A 21,490-nucleotide genomic window follows, 5' to 3' on the forward strand; every position below is an offset into this window, starting at 1 on the left:
GCAGTCGAGTGACTTCACTGCACGTCATTAGTGGAACTAAAGCTGCTGCAACAGGATACATCAGAGACACAACTTGTAAATCCGACCCGGACACGGAGCGTTCTCTCTTTCATCGTACCTTCCTCTGCGTGCTGTATATCTGTCAGTCTGTACATTCGGACTCCGGCGGCCTCCGTCAGAGAGCGTCCGACCCAGACGACCAGCCGGCCTCTTTCATCTCCATCAATCTTTCATGTCGTCTAAAACAGCACTAACATACGCTGGAGCAGAAATCCTCCCCCTCCTCCTCCTCCTGCTGCTGCTGCTGCTGCTGCTGCTGTGGAGACGGGTTCATCTCCACGCTCGCTCTCTCTCTCTGACAGCCTGACCTACTGTGTGTTTCCTCCTCCTGTCTGCCGTGACTCCACCTTTACACCACCGTCTCTTTCATCCGTTATTTGATCTCCAGAGTATTCCCCCCAGCTCCTCCATCTGACCTAAATCTCTGACAGACGCCGTTCACGCCCATCCCGACCACACAGGACACACTGCACGACACAAACACGACATATATACAGACACAAAGAAACATTTGGCCTAAGAAATATTCTCATGTTGCCAAATTAATGCATTTTAAATGTCCAACGGGAGAAGAGTTGCTGGTGAGCTATTAGCTACTAGCATGCTGGTTAGCAACACATTTAATCGTCAGCAGATGTTGTTTAGGCTTCTGGAGTAAATATGGACGTCACAGTTTAGTGGCACCGTCCACGCAGAGATCATTTCCCTGTGAGTCTCTGCAAGAGGCGTCACGTTCCCCGGTCACTATCTCCAGGTAAAGGTGGAACAACCACTGCAAAAGACGAGAATATTCTCAGAGGCGAAGAGGGAGAGTGGTGGACACCGAGGTGAAACGAGAGCGAGCGCCCCGGTGTCGTGTCAAACTCTGATCCCCTGCTGACATGTGTTGACGGGATTCTTCCCAGGAGATCAGTCAGTAACAAACTCTGCCTGCTTATTAATACGAACCGGCTGTTCATATTTGTCCTTTCACAGACCTGAGATCAGCGTTTCTGGCTCCAATTCTTACAGTTCTTCTCTGTTTGGTGAGCCAGGCTGCTAGAGGTCGCCATGTTCGTAACAACAGCAGCGCCCAAAACTAACACTACAGGGAAAACATGCCTGTTTCCACTTTAATATATCACCTGTGTTCTTGTTCACAACTTTATATGTTACAAAATTCAATAAGATCGGATAAATCGTGTTCCTCTGGCTACACGCTTCATTCAAACGTTTCTATCACGTCCATTTCCCAACAAAACAGTTTTCCAATAATTTACTCAGAAAGAAAAATAGGATTTTTTTTATTCAGGTCCCTTTATAATGTGTTTGTTTTCTGTTATTTGCTTCTAGCAATTATGCTGCACTCATTTCCATATTCACTAAAACACTTTTAGGATTTCTTCAGAGCATTTTCTGCTAAAATAAAGTCAAATCTGGAACTACGTCTTTGTGTTTATGGCTCCAAAGTCAGGATCACGTCCGTCATCATGTGATTTTTCAGAAGCAGTGAGTGTGAATTAATCCTGAATCCTCCTTCAGTAATGATACTAAAATAAACATGAGTAAACCAACGTGACACTGAACGCGACCTCAAAACTCCAGAGCTGCAACTGAGGAAGTGAACACTTCACTCAAGACAGGTGTCAGCTGAAATAAGACAGCGTGGACCACACACACACACACACACACACACACACACACACACACACACACACAGCAGACCTCTAAGAGTTTCTTATCAGCGACTGTCAGTTAGTGAATGTGTGAAGGGAGGACAGGGCGGCCGAGAGCGTGCAGGACGGGATGTTTCCTGTCCGGCCTGCTGCCATCGAACAGCCGTTATTACAGCAGAGCCCTCCAATTACACACACACACACACACACACACACACACACACACACACACACACACACACACACACACACACACTGCAGGTGTCTCTTCACATCACTTTTATTTCAAACTTCTGTTGTTTGGCTGAGATGAAACAGTCTGGTTCAGTTTTTCCTTCCAAATATATAAAAGAGACATTCTTGAGTTTTATCCTCCAATTTGCTCATTAACCAAAAACAAATCAGAGCATTTTCAAACAACTCAATATCACTTCAAAGACTGCATTACCCAGAACTCCCCTCAACCTTAACAAACTCAACAGAAGGGATATTTTGAGTTAAAGGGTTTTTTTTTTATTGGTGAGAAACTTGAGCTGTAATCGTTCTCGTTCTGTCCGACCAACGCGCCAAAATGTTTGACGAAGAAAACTGTGACATTTGAGGAACTGGAATTGGCAAATTAATGTTTTTTCAAAAGAAAAAAATGACTGGATTTACGGCTACAATGAACAATTTCTTTCACTGTCGTTTCACTGCCAATTAACTGATTAGTTCTTTGCTCCATAACTTACCAGAAACTGGCAAAAGATAAAAGTCAATCAGTGTTTCTCAAAGCCCAAGATGACGACTTCACATGTCTTGTTTTGTCCACGAGCCAAAATATACTCAGTTTACTGTCACAGAAGAAGAAAGAGAGCAGAACATCTGCACCTTTAAGAAGCTGGAATCAGAGAATTTTTACTCTTTCACTTAAAAAATGAATCAAACTGATTAATCGATCACCGAAACAGTTCAGCACAATCACCTAACTGCTGCAGCAGACTCTGACTTCTCCTGAGCAATAAAGCAACATAATTACAAACAATCTGTTCACATTAAATATCGTAAAAGCTGCTAAACGCCGTCGACGTATCGGTGTAATAATTCTATCCATTTACCTCCAGACTGAGCCGCAGCACGCTGTCGCAGCTCCGTCCGTCAGCTCGCCGCCTCTCCCTGACTGACCTCCAGACGGTCTGAAGGGCTGCCGTCTCTGCCGGGAGTCTGGCCTCAAGTCCTCAGACTGTGTCGCACCGAAAACGTTCCCTAGAAACACGTCTCGTCTCGCTGCTCTATAATTCAGGTGTATGAATTAGATCTGCTGCATAATTCAACCGTAGCACAGTTGCAGTGGCCGGTGTCCCCCCGCTGATCCAAATCTGTCACTTCACCTCACACTCCGCTCAGGGTGACAGGGCCCTTCTGGTCCGACACACACACACACACACACACACACACACACACACACACACACACACACACACACACACACACGGGCTGACATGTGCATACATACATCGAGTGCAAAAATGTCCCCAAGCCGACATTTCTGTCCCACGACTGCATAAAAAAAACATACCAAGCTACAGCCGGTGCAGTCACACACACACACACACACACACACACACACACACACACACACAGAGTATTAAATCTAATATATGCACATATTATATATATACACACACACACACACACACACACACACACAGTATCCTCGCTGATTTCTGACCCAGTAAAGTTGTTTTAAAAAGCTGAAACTTTAAACAATAAAACCTGAGCTGACCTGAGATCAGTATCAGAACATGCACGTTGTATTTGAAGTGTGTGAATTAAAGCTATAAACATGCATATAAACACACATTGCTACAAAACTCGGGGCTCGATTTTCAAGGCTTGTCCATGTTCATCGCTCGGCTCTTTGACTGAATCAGTACATTTAGAAAACAGATTTAAAAGAAACACATCGTTCCCCCAAATCAGGACGAAATCAAACCAACTTGTCTGACAACTAAGTGACGTTAACTCGCTCGTATGATCGGCCAACCAAGAGAACTGTGATCTGCTCTCACTGAATTTGTTTAGCCTCAGAAAGGTTCATAATGTGAATTATTTATGTACCGACACTTCCTGGATGCCTTCTGTTGTGTGTTCGTCTGAATTCTGCATCGTAAACCAAATTTAAAAAGTAAATTACTGCCATCGTCATCATTTCGAACAAGCAACTTTTGCGCCTGGACGATCATATCTGAAGGACCAGACGCTCAAAAAAAGTTATGAAATCAAACCCAACATTTCTCGCCAAAGTAGACAAACAGTTCGGCTCTCTGAAATCCTAGAAAATCAAAGACGTGTGCTGTTTTTTGACGAGACCAAATATTTGAAAACCTCCAACACAACCACGAAGGTAAATCACCTCTTGACAGTCAGATTTATTCAGGGCTGTTAATCTGACGTCAGCTGATGTTCAGCTCACGACTAATGAATCGGATCGGTCCCGTTCTGTCGTTACCGGGATGACTGGACCTCTTCTCACCGCGACCTCAGTTTGCTTCAGTTCGCTTCAGGATAGTGTCTGCAGGCCTGCCAGAGAGCCAGCAGATCTCTGTTTCTGTTAAAAGATGTTTCTTTCCTCTTTTATTTTTTTGGACCGTGGCGTTTCCTGTGTTTGGGTTGGCTAACGGATCACTTTTCCCCCTCACTCACTCTCTCGCTCGCTCCGGTCTTCTCTTTCGTTTCCTTTGGCATTCCTTCCTTTCCTATTTTTGTCTTTTTTAAAACGCTCTCTGTTTGATTTCCCTCCCTTTCGTTCTTTCTCTCTACATTTCTCACGTTTTCTTAACCCTGTTCTCCCTCCTGCTGCACTCTTTATACACTTCTCTCCCTCTTTTTTTTTTTTTTTTTATCCTTCTTATCTGTTCCCCCCCTCTTTTCCTCCATCCTCTCCAGTCAGCGTGTCCATGTATGGGCAGCGTGCTCAGGCTGAATCTCCTTCAGGCGAAGCCACAGAGTCAACGTTTCCCTGGATTTAAGGCTGAAAGGAGTCCTGCTGTCCTCGTCACCAGAGAGGTTTGATCCTCCACAAACAGGCAGATTTACGTCGCGGTGGCTTCGACAGCGATGACGATCAGAAACTCCGTGAGAAGACGTCTAGAAACACGGAGCTAAATGACTCCATCCCTTCAAGTTCCTCAGACCACAGATGCTTCGATTTAGTGTTTGACATCCTAAATTTAGCCTCGAGCGGCCTCAAACAAGTTCATGTTCTGCTCCTGTGATCTAAATGAATGACAAAAGTCCTTGTGGTGTTCTTGTGGCTTCGTGGTCTTAGACGCACGCCACGTAATCACAAAGTCGGCGGTTCGACCATGAACCTTTGTTGCATGATTTCTCTCCACGTTCTCCGACTGCTGAATAAAAAAGACTAAATGCTCCAGCATTTCATCCAGGCTGCTTTTCTGTCGGGCCAGCAGCAGATTTCCTTTTGTCAGTGAGGAAATATTTATGTGCCTTCATAATTCAAATTACATTAAAATACCTCAAATCTGATTAAACTTGCAGCCAAGACAGTTTATCTCAGGGAGTTATTCCTTCTTTAACTCCACTTGTAAAACATAACCGTCAGTGTCTTTTCAACACTGAAGAAAAAGAAGATGAATCAACAAATCCAGCAGCAGCTTCATCCAGATTTACTGTTCAGACAATATATAGAAAATAATTAGCATTCTTGAGTTGATTGTTTCCTTTATATTTCACACACTTGCTCATGAATCAGTGTTTTTCATCCTCTGAAGGATCAACGAAACCTTCACATCCTCTCACACACATCCGAAATGTTTAAACTAAACTTCTTATCTAAAACTACGTACTGCCCCTTTAAAGACAACAATAATGAAATGCATTTCCATGACCTCTGTGGACTGAACTTCTTTACATTTCTGTATCATGATGTGGGAGAATAATATTTCTGGCCTTTATGATTCAAGGAGCGTTTTGATGAAGTGAAGTTTTTTGTTTTTCATTCAGCGATTGGCAAAACTACAATGTCACGCCCGGTGGTGCGATGAGTTTTATGGTAATCAAATCAGTCTGCACCCCAAACGACCTCTCTGGACGTCTGCAGAACGTCCGCTTGTGGCCTGAATAAAAATCGTGGTGGTTTGAACCGCAGTCGGCGCTCGAGCCTGGAAAACTCTACGAGTAAAGTCGGAGACGTTTAGATGCACAGTGACATCTGGACTCATGTGATGGTTTCAGGGTCATTATACGCAATCAAGCATTTACAGCTATAAACTAAACAATAATGGAAACATGAAAGCAGACTTGACGTTCACTGTGATGGACAAATGGAAAGTCCTGAAACCTGACAGATGGCAACACCACAAACCTCCATCAACACGTGAATCAGTCAGAGAAACCGTCCATCAAAGAGCCGATCGACCAACTGATCGCCTTCGTATTTACAAGAATGGCATTCCAACAAAATGACCTCTGCATTGATCAAGTTATCTAGATAAAGGTTGATGTTTTGCTCAAATTAATCAATGTAGAAGTTAATAAATGTGTGCAGAAGTTATTTTTTTCAGGATTTTGGAGGATTTGGTTCTTTGCTCCGTAAGAAAACAAGCGGTGTTGCCTTGTATCAAACAAGGATGGCGACTCATTCTTCAACACTTTGTCCTGAAGACGACGGGACAGAGATTAAAACGTCGCTGATCTAAATGATTTTGTGGTTCTGAGTCTGTGATGTGTGTATAAATACAAACACAGTGTTTTCCATCAGATAGAAGTGGAGGAGGAGGAGGAGGAGGAGGAGGAGGAGGAGGAGGAGGAGGAGGAGGAGGAGCGGGTTGAACATATGGTTTCCTGTGTATCAGGCAACGTTTAAGAAGCACGTGTTGTTGACAGCACACAATAAATAATGCAAGGATTTTCCCACAAAGCATATGTTTCCAATGTGTGTTGGTGCCTTGGGGGATATTTCTGACATGTACCCCAACATGTACACTACCTGCTTCCTGCCGCTGTAACCGGAGAGTTAGCCTCGCGTTCGTCTTCCTCTGTGCGAGACGCAAAAGATTTTCAGTAATTCATTCATTTTTTTGCAGACGTCAACATTTCCATCCGAGCCGTTCTGCAGGTGCATTCTTCCATTGCAATGTACAATAACAATTTACAACAGTTGTGCAGGAGGAAAGGTGTTTGTTTCCTTTGCTCGGGGGAACACAAGCAGCTGTGAGGACTAATTCCACCAACGCCGCCCACCACGTTTTTCCAACAAACCTCGACAAAAGAAAGATAATGTGGCTATAAAATGATTTCTCTCCCCTCTGGAGGTTTTCATGCTTCCCTGCTGATTAACAATAACTTATCTTTTCTCATCTTAATTCTTTATTAGCTGCGGCTTCCTGTTGTCGTCCATCCACCACCACCACATCTCTAACATCACCAGCGCAGCTTAGACAGAAGCTGAATACAGAATAAACCAGTTGTAATTAAGTCTGGGAGCTCCTCTCACCTGCTGCATCGCTAAGCACTGCTGACACTCACCGAGGCTGACCAATACTTCATTACGGCTTAAGTGAAAAGGAATCGATAGCGGCGTGCAGAGAAGTCGAGTCTGTTCGGCCTCCGTCTGCCTCCTCTGTCAGCCATCAATCACAGACGGAGAGAGAGAGAGACGGACCGACAAAAAGCTGAACAGCAAAGAGAAGAGAAAGCAAGAGCTGCAGAACGCTGATGGAAGGATGTGCAGCAAGCAGTTTTTGTGATGACATGAACAAAACAGGAGTTTCATTACAAGATGAGATATCCAGCAAGTGATGCTGAGTAACTTAAACTGCTGGGATCCTCCGCGTGGACGAGATAAAATCATAAATCTCTATTAGACATCAAAAACATCTGCAAAGCTGGGACAGTAAAGAGCTTTTACTGCAGAACCAGAACCAGAACCAGCCCGGTCACCGGAGGGAAATGTTGATATTCTACAGTTCTGTCAACCACAGATACATTCGAGTTTGTAAGCATGAAAACAGCCGCTGAGCGAGAGACCACTGTACAAGACGGTGTTTTACCAGTTCTAAGCATGAACAAAATCTACCTAGAGAAAAAGTTCTAACATTTGTAAACATTAAAATGGCCACTGAGCGAGAGACCACTGTACAAGACGGTGTTCCAACATCTGTAAACTCGCTGCCGAGCAAGAATCCATTGTTGAAGACGTTTTTTCAACATCTGTATGTTTGAAATCGAGCGAGAGACCACTGTTCGATACACATTTTCAACATTTGTTAGCATAAAAGTAGTTGCAGAGCGAGAGACCGCTGCTGGAGACGGCACCCCACTCTAAAGTAGTATATTTAAGGAGACTGAGACGTTTTCAAACCCTGTTTTTGGCGACAGAAGCTTAACATAAAGGTGCAGCATATTTGTGGTTTGCAGAAAATGTACATTGCCGACATTCAAACCGGTGATTGGGTTGTCAGAAGGAAACAATGAGGAGAATCATGAGCCCAGTTTCTCTCAAACATCCATAAAAATACAACAGAATCATTGAAAGCAAAGATAAATCCTGCTAGTGGTTCAAACTATTTCCATCCACCGAGTCTAATAAAAGAACACAGCGTTAAAAATCCACCGGACTAAAGTAAATGTTTGTCCTTCCCCTCATACATACAAGCTTGGACAAACAATCTCTTACATTTGAGGGGAGCTGAAGCCCGACATCACTGAGTCAACACGCCATACAGCAAACAGAAGCACCTGGTCCTCCTATTGTACCGACAACAACAAGCCCAGTGTACAGCTTTATGTTTCTGGTTCCACGTAGCTGTCAGTGAAGCAGCCTTTGGTAATACTCTAAGCAAAATTATATATAACAGGAGGATGGGCAAGACTGGGAGTTAGATAAACATGTGCAACCAATACTTTCAACACAAAATGCAACATAATGATGGCGGGTCATGCTTCTGTAAACAGAAAGTAAACCGCTTATTATATGATGTAATAAACACAAAATAATCAGGAGTAATATCTTTAAAAAGTGCAAAGAGAAAGGTCACAACAACTGGAACATCTTTACGTCTGAACATCCGACAGAATGAGTTTAAATCTACATTGTTTTCTACAGCAATACTTTTTATTTATTTATTTTTTTAAATATGGGGTTCATATGCGGTAAAACAGTTGTGGTGGTGTTACAGACCAAACTGCATGAAAAGAGAAAGTTACAATACAAGAAGTAAACACTATGATTATCCGTCCATGCAACCAGATAGTTTCACTCAACAAGAAATCTTGAAATAAGTTGGTTCAGTGGAGAAATCAGTGGGCTCTGATCTGTTTAAAGGGTTGAAATGAGTAGAAAATGCTGTTTTTTGGTTCAAATTACTTGTGAAATACACATTACAGGAGCAAATAATTCAAATGTAATTATTTTCCATTCTTGATATGAGCACACTGAAAAGAATTACGGCAGAGAAACACAAAAACTGACTGACAAATTATATATGAGTATGATTATAGTGTGACTTGAAACAAGCTTAATTCAGTAACAGACAAAAATCTGTGGCTTCACTCGATCTAATGCAGAGAATATTCAAACATACGTGACTTTTTCCAGATCTCGTATTTTAACTCTTAGCGAGCACAGAACTGTCTGCAGATTATGTGATCAACTTAAATGTCCAGTTTGAAGGATTTAGACGAGATCTGCTGTCATAATATTCATAATCAAGTTTTTCACTTTTTTAGCCGCCATTGCAGGGGAGGTCGAGGGGTGTTTAGTTGGTTGCAACCTCACCACTAGATGCATCTAAATCCTTCACACACTTAAAGGCTGATTTTGTTGTTTTTAAATGGCGCTCCGAGTGTTTAATGAGCACGACTCTTAACACCAGCTGAGCTTTACGACCCTTCACAGGAACACTAGTTGTCTCAGACGTTCATGACACCAATGTGTCCAAACAATCAAGTATCAGAATGTGTTATCTATCAAACTTTACACTGAATGCTTCTTGTATACTTTCTCTTAAAGATCTTCATGTTCCAGAAACTGAGGTATCAAACAAAGTACATATTTTCAGTGGTTAAAAGAAAGAAAAAGCACTTCCTGGACCGAAGACAGAACAGCCAGGGCCACAGAGTTCAGGCAACAAATTAAGTTTCCTCCTAACTGCTTTTGGCAAAAACCACTTTGTGTGCAAATGTAATTTTTAGGAGACAGAGTTTGATCATAAATCTGTAGCTCCAAAAGATTATGTGCCAAAGTACAAAAACTTCACGGCCCTAAACGGATAAATGGAGGATTAAAATTGCATTAGGTGAGGCGGTATAAAGTTCAACATATTCATAAAACCATTTTTTTTAAAGTTAAAGGGAAGCAAAGATTAAGACGATTAAGGGATGTTTCCGTTTCTTTTGCGGCTCTTGATTTATTAAAATAGTCTGAATCTGATAGCGGTGGACAGAGATGGAGAGAGAGGAGGTTCAAATGAAGGGAAGAATGCATGAAAAGGTGACAACTATTAAAGTTCACTTCTGCAACAACACATCAAACAAAACTCTGACTGTGGAGAAACACTCCCAGACAACAGTCCAGACTCCCCAGGCATAAATGAAGCTGACGGTTACAAGGCCCACTGAAATTACAATCTTCTCGCTCGACAGGTGTTGAAGAAATCATCAGTTCTTAGGAGAGAAAGCACTGATAAAAAACAACAAAAACCTCAACCTTTTGAAAGTAATACACTGAGAATCAAGGCCAAATATCAAATTCCTTCATTTTTCGAGTCGGCGAGCAGCTCCCCGAGCCTCCGAACTCATTCAGTCATGATGTGAAGTAACACAATCTAACCTCTTCACTTTCAGGAGTAATTACCTGAGCCGACACTGAGGTCTGCAAGGCTTTTTTTTTTTTTTTTTATGTGAACGAGGCCCCAACACACTTTAAACCGTGCTAATCCAGATTAATGCCCGGGCAGGTTTTTTTCCTCTCATTCACAGTGATGGAAATCCAATTAACACAATAGCTTGTTTGAGCCGTGAAGTCGTGGACGAAGATTTGATCCAAAGAGGTAGAAAATGACAGATCTTTGGTGGAGTTATCCCAGTGTGATGATTTTAAAACCCTTCAGGTCACCAATCAAGTGAATACTTTATAGATTCAAGTACACTGTAAAAAAGGAAGTTAAATCTAAGTAAAATGAATTATCTTAATTTTGTTTTTGTCTTTGCGAGATGTTTCTTCTTACACGTTGGAAAATTAAAAAACTGCCTTGTGAAAAATGTTTTTATACAGACAGTATCTTCTAGAATATAATTATTTAACCTTAAAATAAATGAACTTGTTTTTAGTCTGGCCGCAGTAGTTTTAAGATCTGTGGGTCATCTGAGACAAGAAATTTGTACTTGTTGTAAAGAAATCCGTTGAAATTAAATAGTTTTGTTCTACTGGCCAATAATTTCCACAATCTTACTGCTTTTTTTCTTATTTTTTTTTACACCTGAATTTTTTTATTTTCGGCATATTATTTCAGTTTTGTGCTTCATGTAGGAGGAGACAGGGACATCTGGGTTGTAATACAGCCACCACATATCATCACTTAAATAGACTCCTTTCAGATTATACTGAGTCATTTGATTCAAATACATATCTATCTATGCAGGTTTAAACAGCTGAATTTCTTTAGAGAAGGTTTTTGTTGACATGGACCCAACCATGAGCTCCAGAGTGGAAGCTGAACCCGAAGCTGCTACAGGCACAAGACGAGCTATAAACCAGCTGACCCTAGTCCAAAAATGGCTATCCTGTCCTGCAGAAAAGAAGCATTCCTTAAATACTAAAGTACACTTGGCACAAACATACATCTGTCCAAAGATAGCCCTGCAGCGCCGCGTTGGAATCCACTTGGTTTTCATTGAAAAAGGAGCAAGAATGTTCCAGATTGTTGGTGCTGTTAGGATTATGTAAGAGCTTTTAGAAAAGAAAAACCCACAGAAGAAAATCGGTATGTAAGTCAAAGAAAAGCAAGCGGACGTATCTGTGCAACACTGTCGACACGTTGATGCCCAGCAGCGTTTGAGTAATTGCTCTCTACAGAGATTTGTGGCCATTAAACTTCCCTACGAGCGGCAGCACATCAATCACAGCAGCAAGTTAGGCAGCATTAATTAAAAATAGGAATTTGAAATAAATTATCACTGCTCTGGGTCGTAGTGTAACCCATATAGCGCACGCCGAGGCCGCCAGAGAGGGAATTAGCGCTCAGTTAATTATGATACACTGATATGCATGTTTCCTGCGGGGGAGGAAAATCAACAAAGTGCACGAGGACTGCAGTGAAGTATCCCTCGAGGTCCAACAGCGCGACACGGCTATCTTAAATGGACAACAAGGTTCTGGTGTTGGAAGCAAATGCTCTTAATAATGAACCATTTCTCGACCATTTGCACTGTGACAGTTTGCGTGTTTAAAGCCCAGATTTAACCAGGCAACACGAGAAGCGTGCACACATCGTCTTTTCTTTACGAATTAGGGAATTTCCGTGAGACGTGCATATCTAAAAGTCAAAGTCATCATTTGAAACATCACATGGGAATGATTATAGAAGCCCCGACATGTGATTATGGTTCTACACAGCCATTTTTCCATTTAGTGGAGAGGAGAACGCCGAGCGAACATGACAAACTGCATTACAGATTCAGCTCCTCACTCAGAACACCTTTTATTACCTTCAACAAAAGAAATGTTCCTTTTTAAAACTTGTTTTTTTGTGGAAACAGGTACAACTGTGTGTTGAAAGAGCGGCGGCTGCTTGATTTTCTTTCAAAGCATTTTTACCAAATCTTTCAACACCACAAAAGAAACTCAATCAAAACCATTTCACACAAATCTCAGGGTTGAATAAACTTTGGAAAATAAACCCAAGACAACTGCATGACAAGACTCCAGCTGAGGTGTTTTTTGGGTTTAATGTCAGTAAAACAGTGTCGCAGTATCGAGTGAATTAGCGGGAGACTTGTTTTAAAATGTAAAAACAACCCAAAACAACCCCAAATGGCTTCATTGAGTTTATCTGAAGTGGTCCAATGCAAGTCCAGAGATCCCAGTTTCGTTTGAAAGGACGTTATCCAAGTGCTGTATCGTAGGTAACTGGATGTGTTCCCTCCCACCTACACCTGGGCTCACCTAGCCACAGCAACCACCATGAAGGCCAGTTGGGTCAACAAACCCACAAGTGGCCCCAACGACTCCGTAAGGTAGGGTTAGGGTTTTAAACTCTCCCACACAGAGTTTAAAACCCTGCGACTCCCGTCTAGAACTGAAGAAGCATCTTGGATGAGAGCTGAAACATCTTCAAGAAACTGAAACAAGTCCAGTTACCGACGATACAGCACCTAGAATCAACCACGAACTGGATCACTCAGAACCTTCATCAACAAAAGACTCAATTTTAAGCCAAAATCTTCACTGTAGAAGATAAACTCAAAGCTTTAGCGCACACCTCACCTTAAGTGGCTGCACAAGCTTGACCGCTCATTGACGGCATGAAGGAAACATCTTTTCAATTCAGTTTAGCATCTCAGGGTGAAGCTGCAGGCAACCATAATGTTATTTGTTGTGAACTACATCTTTAAAAGTAGGATGCCGATATTAACAACTTTTCCACTCATAGTATCGGCCTGTAGGATCAAATGTAAAGGTGCTAAAACTCCAGAGGACAAACTACTGAGGGGCAGACTGAAAGCGACCAAGAACCCATAATACTCTTAAAATAACAGACTTCCAGTGAAACACCTGAGCTGCTGATTGTTCAATTCAAACAGAGCATTGTGACGATGTGAACGGCTAAAAATACTGTCTTATATTGACGCCATTACAGTAATAACACCAGCAGAAAGCTCACAGCATGTAGGTTATAGCTTTCTGCTCCCTCCGGCTGCACAGAACACACACACACACACACACACACACACACACACACACACACACACACACACACACACACACACACAAATACACACTCATGGTCTCACCATGCCAACGGACAACTGGTCCTCTCTGCAGTGCACACATGGTCAGGTTGCAGAAAGACAAGCCTGTCAGTAGAAGGCGTGAACCGTGTGTCATTTTCTCATTTTGATGGTGAACGTTGAACACAATCCAAAGAAAACGGTCAGAGTAAACACAGTAAGCCTGCAAAGTCAGGTGTGAAACGTAAAAAAAAAGCCTCATTATCATTTCATCTTTGAGGGAGACGTGTTTCACAGTGGTGGGACTGTTTATCTGTCACGCTTTAGAGCAAAATTTGACTGTTCATAATCAATCTGACGTGACTGGGGAGAAATGTTTGTGGACAATGTGATGGTTCAAAGTCTTATTTACGTATTGTTGAGTGACATTTGCCAACTTCGTTCCTCATTCTCTGACGTATCATCTGACATCTTCCTGAAACTTAGAGCAACAGGAAGCAATTAAATGCACCGTCAGTTTTAGTGCAACTGCTCATTTCTCAGCGTTGAAGACTGATGGAAACATTTGGGATAGTGTACAACTCGACAACATAACCAACAAATGTCTGCAGGAAAACAACTTGAAAGACTATTTCAAACGTGTCAGATGTCTCCTGATTTCATTCCACTCGACGTCTTTTAAATATACTTGAATCTTCTCTACATATTAGTGGGTAAACATCTTGTTTTCTGATTGAAACCCAGTGTGTGTTACTCAGGGTTTTTGGCTGGGAGATGTGTTGCCCCCCGAGGCTGCTGGGAGAACAGAGAGCCGGTTCTGATGAGTCGCTGAGTCACATGTTTCAGTCTCTGCCAGCGTCCGGAGTATCGCCAGAACCCTGCAGCTACACACTGTGTCAGGAGTCCGGTCCAGTGAATCCACTCACTGTGTGTTTGTTCTTTTAGAAATCACAGCAAGCCATCCCGGCTCAAAGGCTCGGCCGATTAATTCGTGAGGATTCGATGTGATCAGACAGCCAGTAAACCAGTCTGATGGTAAATCCGTTAAGTGCTCAACTGGTCAGTCGGGGTCTCAACAGAGCAACAAAGTTATTTTTGGACTCCGTCGTTCCTGAAGTTAAAGTCTGGTTCTGTTTTTTTACAGACAGTGTCAGGCGACTGATCGTTACCAGAATAAAATGTTGGCATTTTCTGCAAAACAACAGATGCGTTCAGATTTTTCGTGTCATGCGGGCACCATGTCAACATTTCTACAATTAGTGCCACATCACGTTCACATATTCAGAATACGACTTTCATGCAGAAAGGTGGCGGGGCAGGGAGTGTTAAACCACTGGATATTTGTAACAAGACGTCGGGAGAATTTGCTGCAAAACACAAGATTCTGGAGGAAAAACTGGGACATTTTCCAGATGTTTTTTGTGAGACATTGGGATATTTGCCAGCCGTGTTTGGGGCAAAACAATCACATTTTGTTGAAGCGATGACCAGATGTGTCCAGCTGTGCTTGCAGAGACATAACAGGATATTTTGGATCAGGCACCAGGACATTTCCAGGTGAGCTTGCTGCAACAGAACCAGGTATTTTTAGCCAAAATATGATCTTTTCCTGACCCTAACCAAGTGGTTTTTGTTAACGGACCATAGTACTTCAAAGTTCTAGTGTCAAAGTTGAAGTGTTTACAGTCTACGGCCATTTTACTTCAGTGTTTAACTCACTGAGCTCAGGTGAGATAACGTGTGGTAACATATTGTTTTATCTTTCCCTCATTGTTAGCGAACTAGCTTACCATTCATTTGGACGGGTTTAAACACAGGTAGTGAGGTATCTCAAGCACACACACACACACACACACACACACACACACACACCTCTGTGTCTCTAAAGTGCTGAGTTGAAATGTGTGTGTGTGCTGATATCAGAGAGGAGGAATGCCTCCACCATGTGGGATTACTGTGTCACCCTGACGCTTCTATTAATAACACAGCATTTAGCCTCTGTGTGTGTGTGTGTGTGTGTGTGTGTGTGTGTGTGTGTGTGTGTGTGTGTGTGTGTGTGTGTGTGTGTGTGTGTGTGTGTGTGTTCACATCACAGCTGATCTGTCAGTGTGGTTCTGTTTACATTTGGACCAGAAACAGACTTTTAACCACTAAGTTTGAATCACTGAACTGTGACAGATCGTCTCGTCACTCTTCGACAACTACTGCCCACGTGCCTGTGAGCAAGACATAAAACCACCAACTGTAAGCTCCTGTACAGCTGGCAGAAAGTGTGTGTGTGTGTGTGTGTGTATCTTTGAATGATTATGTAAAGCTGAACAGCTGAATGTGTGTGTGTGTGTCAGATTCTTTCCCCTTGACTGACTGTATCGCTAAACCAACAACTGCAATGTCACTACACGCACACACACACACACACACACACACACACACACACACACACACACACACACACAGGAGGAAGGGCTATGTGATCTGATTCACCTCTGCTCACATGCTGCAAAGTCACACACTGCAGGTTCAATTCCCACTGCAGCCAGTGTGTCCTCAACCTCAACACTTGCCCTTGAGCAAGGCACTTTAAAAACTGAGGGTGTGGAGAGAGATGGATGCACATGAAGGTGAGAGATTAAAAAGGGAGGAAGCTAGGAAGAAGGAAGCAAGAAATGGGATTAGAGCGAGGCAAAGGAGGAGGATAAAGACAAGGAAGGAGAGAAAGTAAGGAGGGAGGGTTAAGGACAGGATGCAAGGAAACAAAGGATCTAAGGAACAGAAAGTGAAAAGTGAAGGTGAGGAAGAATGCAAGAATAGCAAGGCAGGAAGGAGGGAAAGAGGGTAAACGCAAGACAGAGCAGGGGGTTAAGGGAGCATTGAAGGAAGCAAGAATTAATGGGAAGAAGGATGCAAGGTAACATGAGGAGGGAGAGAGTTTAAATCAGAGGAAGAGGTGATGTGGAAGGAAAGGATAGAGGGGAGCAAAAGAGGATGGAAGGATGTGAAGTAGGTAAAGGAAAGGAGACAGATAAGGAGGAAGGTGTGAAGGAAGGAAGGATGCAATAAGGCAAGGGAGCAAAGACAAGTGAAGGAGAGAAGGAAAGGAAATGGAAAGAGAGACAAGATGTGCTTTTCTCCCATCCTTCTTTCATTTCATTTTTCCACTTAAAAAACAAAAAAAACATCCATCCATGTCTCGTCAGACTGTCTTTAGCTTTATTTCAGTGTTTCCTTCCTTCCTTCCTTGCTCCCTTTCCCTCCTTGTCTCCTCGCTGGGTTAACGAGGACGCTCTGCCACGACAAATTAACATTACAGCTCTGTAACAGCAGCAGTCCTCTCCATGCCAAAATGTCACATCTGATTATACTGCGCTGACTTTCACACACACACACACACACACACACACACACACACACACACACACACACACACACACACACACACACACACACACGGGCAGATATTTCCAGTATCAGCTGAGCTGGTGTTGAGCAGCAGAGCCTGTAAATAGCCGTGAACAAGGGGGAGAATTGTGCTGTGAGAGGGGGTTAATCACCAGCTCATTAATTAATAACGAAGATAATTAGCTAAGTGTGAAGACGAGTGGTGCGCGTGCTGCCGAGCGGGCAAGAAAATAAAAACTGCAATTGGAAAAAAAAAAATAAGTCGATCCATCTGAATTCTGCTAATAACCAAACACTCCCGTCGCTTCTTCCTCGCGTCGCTCAGTGGTTCATTCGTCAACATACAGCTGGTCTCTCAAATCTGATTTATTCACATGACATCACATCCAACAGGAAATCTGTTAAACTGTGAACGCAAAGACACACTTAAAATCCTGCCATTGTGCCCTTGAGCTCAGTATTTATCTCCTGTAAGTCAACAGAACTGCTCGTTTCCAATCCACAAAAAAAAAGGTATAAAAATGATATTTAATGAAGCCAATCTTAATAAAAGTCTTCTTTCTTGGCAGTCACCAGCTGGAGAACTGATTTCCATGCCTCTCTTCTTGGATATAAGCCGGCGCCGTTACTCAAACTGTCTGTGAATGAATAAAACCGGGTCGGTTTCGTGTACTGTGGATAATTGAACCTGTGGCCTTTTTTGGTCCACTTCCTCTAAGCCCGAAACGATTCTCCCATCCATAACCAGCCTGCAGGATGAAGCTGGATGTCTGACTGCACATGCAGAATGAGAGGGATTTACATAAAAAAAACATCTTAATGACTCCGTCTGTCAAACGCCAGTCAGGATCTCTTCACCCCTGCAGCCACACATTCGGTTATAATCAGAAACAGAGCTGTCAGTGTCGGGACACTGTAGAAAAAGCCCTTTTCAGCTGCAGATTCTCATTTCTGTCGCCTGCAGGGACCCCGTCTCACATTCACTGTCACCTGGTTAGCTGGGAGTGCAAGTGACAGCAGGATTTCTGCTTTAAATGTCGCACCTGCCAGAAGAAGAAGATGAGCTTAAAAGAAATGGATGTGTATAAATCCTGGAGCTGAAGGACACTGAGCTGCGACCTGGTGTTAGCACGTGTTCACGTCCCTGCAGGAGGCTGAATGAGCGATGAGTTTAACAGTGATGGTCCAACTTAACTGTCAGTCTGAGCGTCTTCATTGAATTACATCTTATCTCTGTTTTCTCAAATCATAATTGACTTTTTATTCATTTTTTGAAACATCCTGACAGGACCGCAGGGACAATTTAATTAGCCGTCAATGAGTGACGAGGCGGTTTTGTATTTTGGGTATTTGTCAAACACATGCACAGACAGAAATAATCAAATAGATTTTTACTGCACTGAAATAAAACCAACCTGCGTAATAAAAAACTGTTCCAGGCTTAGTTTTGTGAGAGATTTTAAAGCTTATTTGCTTTGCATCGTTGAATTAAGAGGACTGAGGATCGTTATCACATAACGTCATTACTAACTGAAATTAGTGACTGCCTTCTTACTTATTTTCACCTGAAATCTGCCGCTCTGACAGCAGCTCAGTAATGGTTTCATGTGCCGTTAATCAGACTGCAGCATTCAGGGGGTTTAAAGACAGATGTGCATTCGTGTTCATATTTCCTGGTTAAAAAGCAGAAAAAAGAAAAGGCCGGAGGAGCGATTGAAAGCATCCTGATCGGTGATTAAACCCACCCAGAACATCGCTGGTACCATCTACAGAGCATCAGTGACATCGGTGAAGTGAGACGTCTGCACAGAGCCCAAAGATACCAAAAGACGTTGACAAAACATACAGAAGGATCTGCTGTTTTACCGCCAGACTACACAGCAGCTTCACTCCTGCACCTCATCCTCATTTCTCCATTTTCTAAAACACATGTAGCACAAAGCACCGTTGCTTTTTTAACAATCAACTGACCTTGTAGCCTTGAATCTGTCCGACCAGTTCATTAGGATGAAGACAGCCTAACAAACTGAACCGTTATTCATTAATGATTTAATCCAATGCAAACATTTTGATCTGTGAGCAAAGGAGCGAAGCTGCTGTACCACCTGATCTACAGCCACCCTTTCATAAAAATCTTTTGTACATTACAGTAACTATATATTTCCATTTTCACTTGACAAACACAACTGTCAGTATAGATACAATCATTCAAACACTCATTCTTTGTCACAACAGTTAATCCCGACTTTCTTCCATATAAATTATCCTAAATCAAAGACGGCATTTGTGTTTCTTCTGACAAACAAAAACCTGACCTGAGACCGAGTTCTGTTGTTGAACTTGCAACCAGGAAAGAAAAAAGCTGAGCAGAGAGTAAAAAACAACATCTATTCTGCTAATGAACTCTGTGAAGTTTGGACACTGCACCGGCCAATTTACTTCAAACGAGAGCGAGCCGAGTGACAAATGGAGTCGGCGAGGGCATTTATGAGGAGGATGAAGATAAAGCTTGCAATAATGTTGTGTAGGAGACGATGTAATGAGGGCTGGACACAGCGTTGCCTTGGGAAACAGTGGAGAGTTGTAAAGCTTTTATGTTCCTGCAGCACTGAACGTACAAAACTGTAACTTTAAGTTTATTTTCTCTTTTTTAATCAGCTGCATCATGTGAATTCATTATATTCTTTATTGTAAGCGGCATCAAACTTCTATAAAGTGAGAACAAGGAATCATTTTCTGAAAATATGATTGATTTGTTTTCCATATTAGTGTTTTTTTTTTTTAACAGGAAGTAAATGTCTACTGATGCTCTCCTACTAAACCTACACAGGTACCAACACTGCCATGGTTGTCAGTTTGACTCCTGATTATAAAGGCTGTAGCATACTGTAAGAGTAAGGCACTGCATCACAAGCAGCTTTGGATGAAAGCGTCGAGAAAAAAAAAGGAAGGCATAAATATTCAGTTTCACTGTCGACCCACCTCATTGGCCTCCCACTTGACCCCACCTCCTCCATCCCACCAGCCGCCGCGCTGCGATTGGTCTAATTGCCCAGATTTACCAGGTCAACGACGCTGTTGACCCGACGATGGAGAGCGAGAGCCCTCGACCTCCTCGACCCCATGAGATAAAATCAAATAATCCTCTTAAAAAGGCATGTTTCTGTCTGTGTGTGTTCAAACCATTTCAAACCCTCCTCTGTATTGTTTCACTGTCAGTATCAACTGTCCTGATATCATTGATCATTATAAGATCCTTCTACGTGTCTGACAAGGTGGAAAGTAAATATATTACACTATTAATGCTGCACAACGAGAGATGAAGAGACTCAATCCATGTGGATGCAGAGTAAGTTTAGTTCCCTGAGAAATCACACAACTTGATCAGTACTTTTTGGTCTTACAAAGCAGAATATCACCTTCAGTGCACACAAATGTGGTCAAACTGTGGTCATTTCTGAATTTCTTAAATAACAAAAGTTACCTTTTCAAAGTAGCTCCAACGAAGAATCAAACATCAGTGAGAGAGAGATTATTTCTGCAGCAGTTTGTTTTTCACCCCTACAGGAAGACGAGACCTTCACCAACAGCTTCAGCTCTTTTCAGTTCGCTGGTGTTACTTTTACATTTACATCACGGTGCCTCGCCCTTTATCAATTTATTTCCCATCCGCCTGCTAATCACTTCCAGTCAAAAGTAACACTATGCGAGGCGACAGCCGAGAGGCCTCTCTGAAAGAGTCTGGACCGGTTTCAGAGACGGGACAAAGGATGAAGACAAACGAGCTGATAGGAGAGCAGTTCTGGTAAATCCTCGGGACAAAAAGCTGGCGCTCATCCAGCCAACGGGACGAGCGAGCGGCGGGCGGCGGGCGGCGATTGGAAAATCACTCCTAATTGTCAAATTGAATCAAGAACTAACAAACCGTATTATGAGGTTAAAGACCTCGACAGCTCCAGTTAAACTCAGTCAGAGGAGACGCTGCCTGCGAGGAACAGCCAGGATCTGTCTGTTTGTTTGTCCCTGAAATTAAAGGAAATTTATAGCATTAAAGTGCTGATTTTCCAGAGTACACAGAAGCAAAAGTCAGTGAAGCTTCTCACCGACTATCGTCTGGCCCGTATCTAACCCTATCTCTGCCAGAAGGTCTCAGGTTCAATCTCTGAGCCTCTTTCCTGCTCCCTGAAAGTCATTTTGGATCAACAGAGAGCCTGAAATATGAATGAACTACAAGCTTGAAGCTCTTCCAAGTCAAATCCAACCTGTGTTTGCTCTCATTTCTTGCATAATTGAGGTGAAACAACGCTGCCAAACAAGCATGTAAAGCATAAAGTTTAACATCAATCACAGTTAAAAAATGTAAGGACATGAATTAATCATGTCATTCAGTAATCTGCAGCGTGGGGATCAACTAAATGTTTGTT

General features: G+C 42.6%; 1 protein-coding gene across 7 annotated transcripts in view; it reads right to left on the reverse strand.

The window, feature by feature from the left end:
• LOC119010800 (disco-interacting protein 2 homolog C) overlaps positions 1-21,490 on the reverse strand; it is a 158,864-nt gene that overhangs the window by 98,516 nt on the left and 38,858 nt on the right. The window contains exon 1 of one of the 7 annotated variants that reach the window (XM_037083277.1): positions 2,813-3,045. The exons of the other annotated variants lie outside the window; for them this stretch is intronic. The gene's annotated coding sequence lies outside the window, so the exon portion shown is untranslated. Of the gene's footprint in view, positions 1-2,812; positions 3,046-21,490 lie in introns of those variants that run through there. 7 annotated transcript variants of the gene reach the window in all.

This window comes from Acanthopagrus latus, chromosome 21, assembly GCF_904848185.1.
Source record: "Acanthopagrus latus isolate v.2019 chromosome 21, fAcaLat1.1, whole genome shotgun sequence".
Classification (NCBI taxonomy): Eukaryota; Metazoa; Chordata; class Actinopteri; order Spariformes; family Sparidae; genus Acanthopagrus; species Acanthopagrus latus.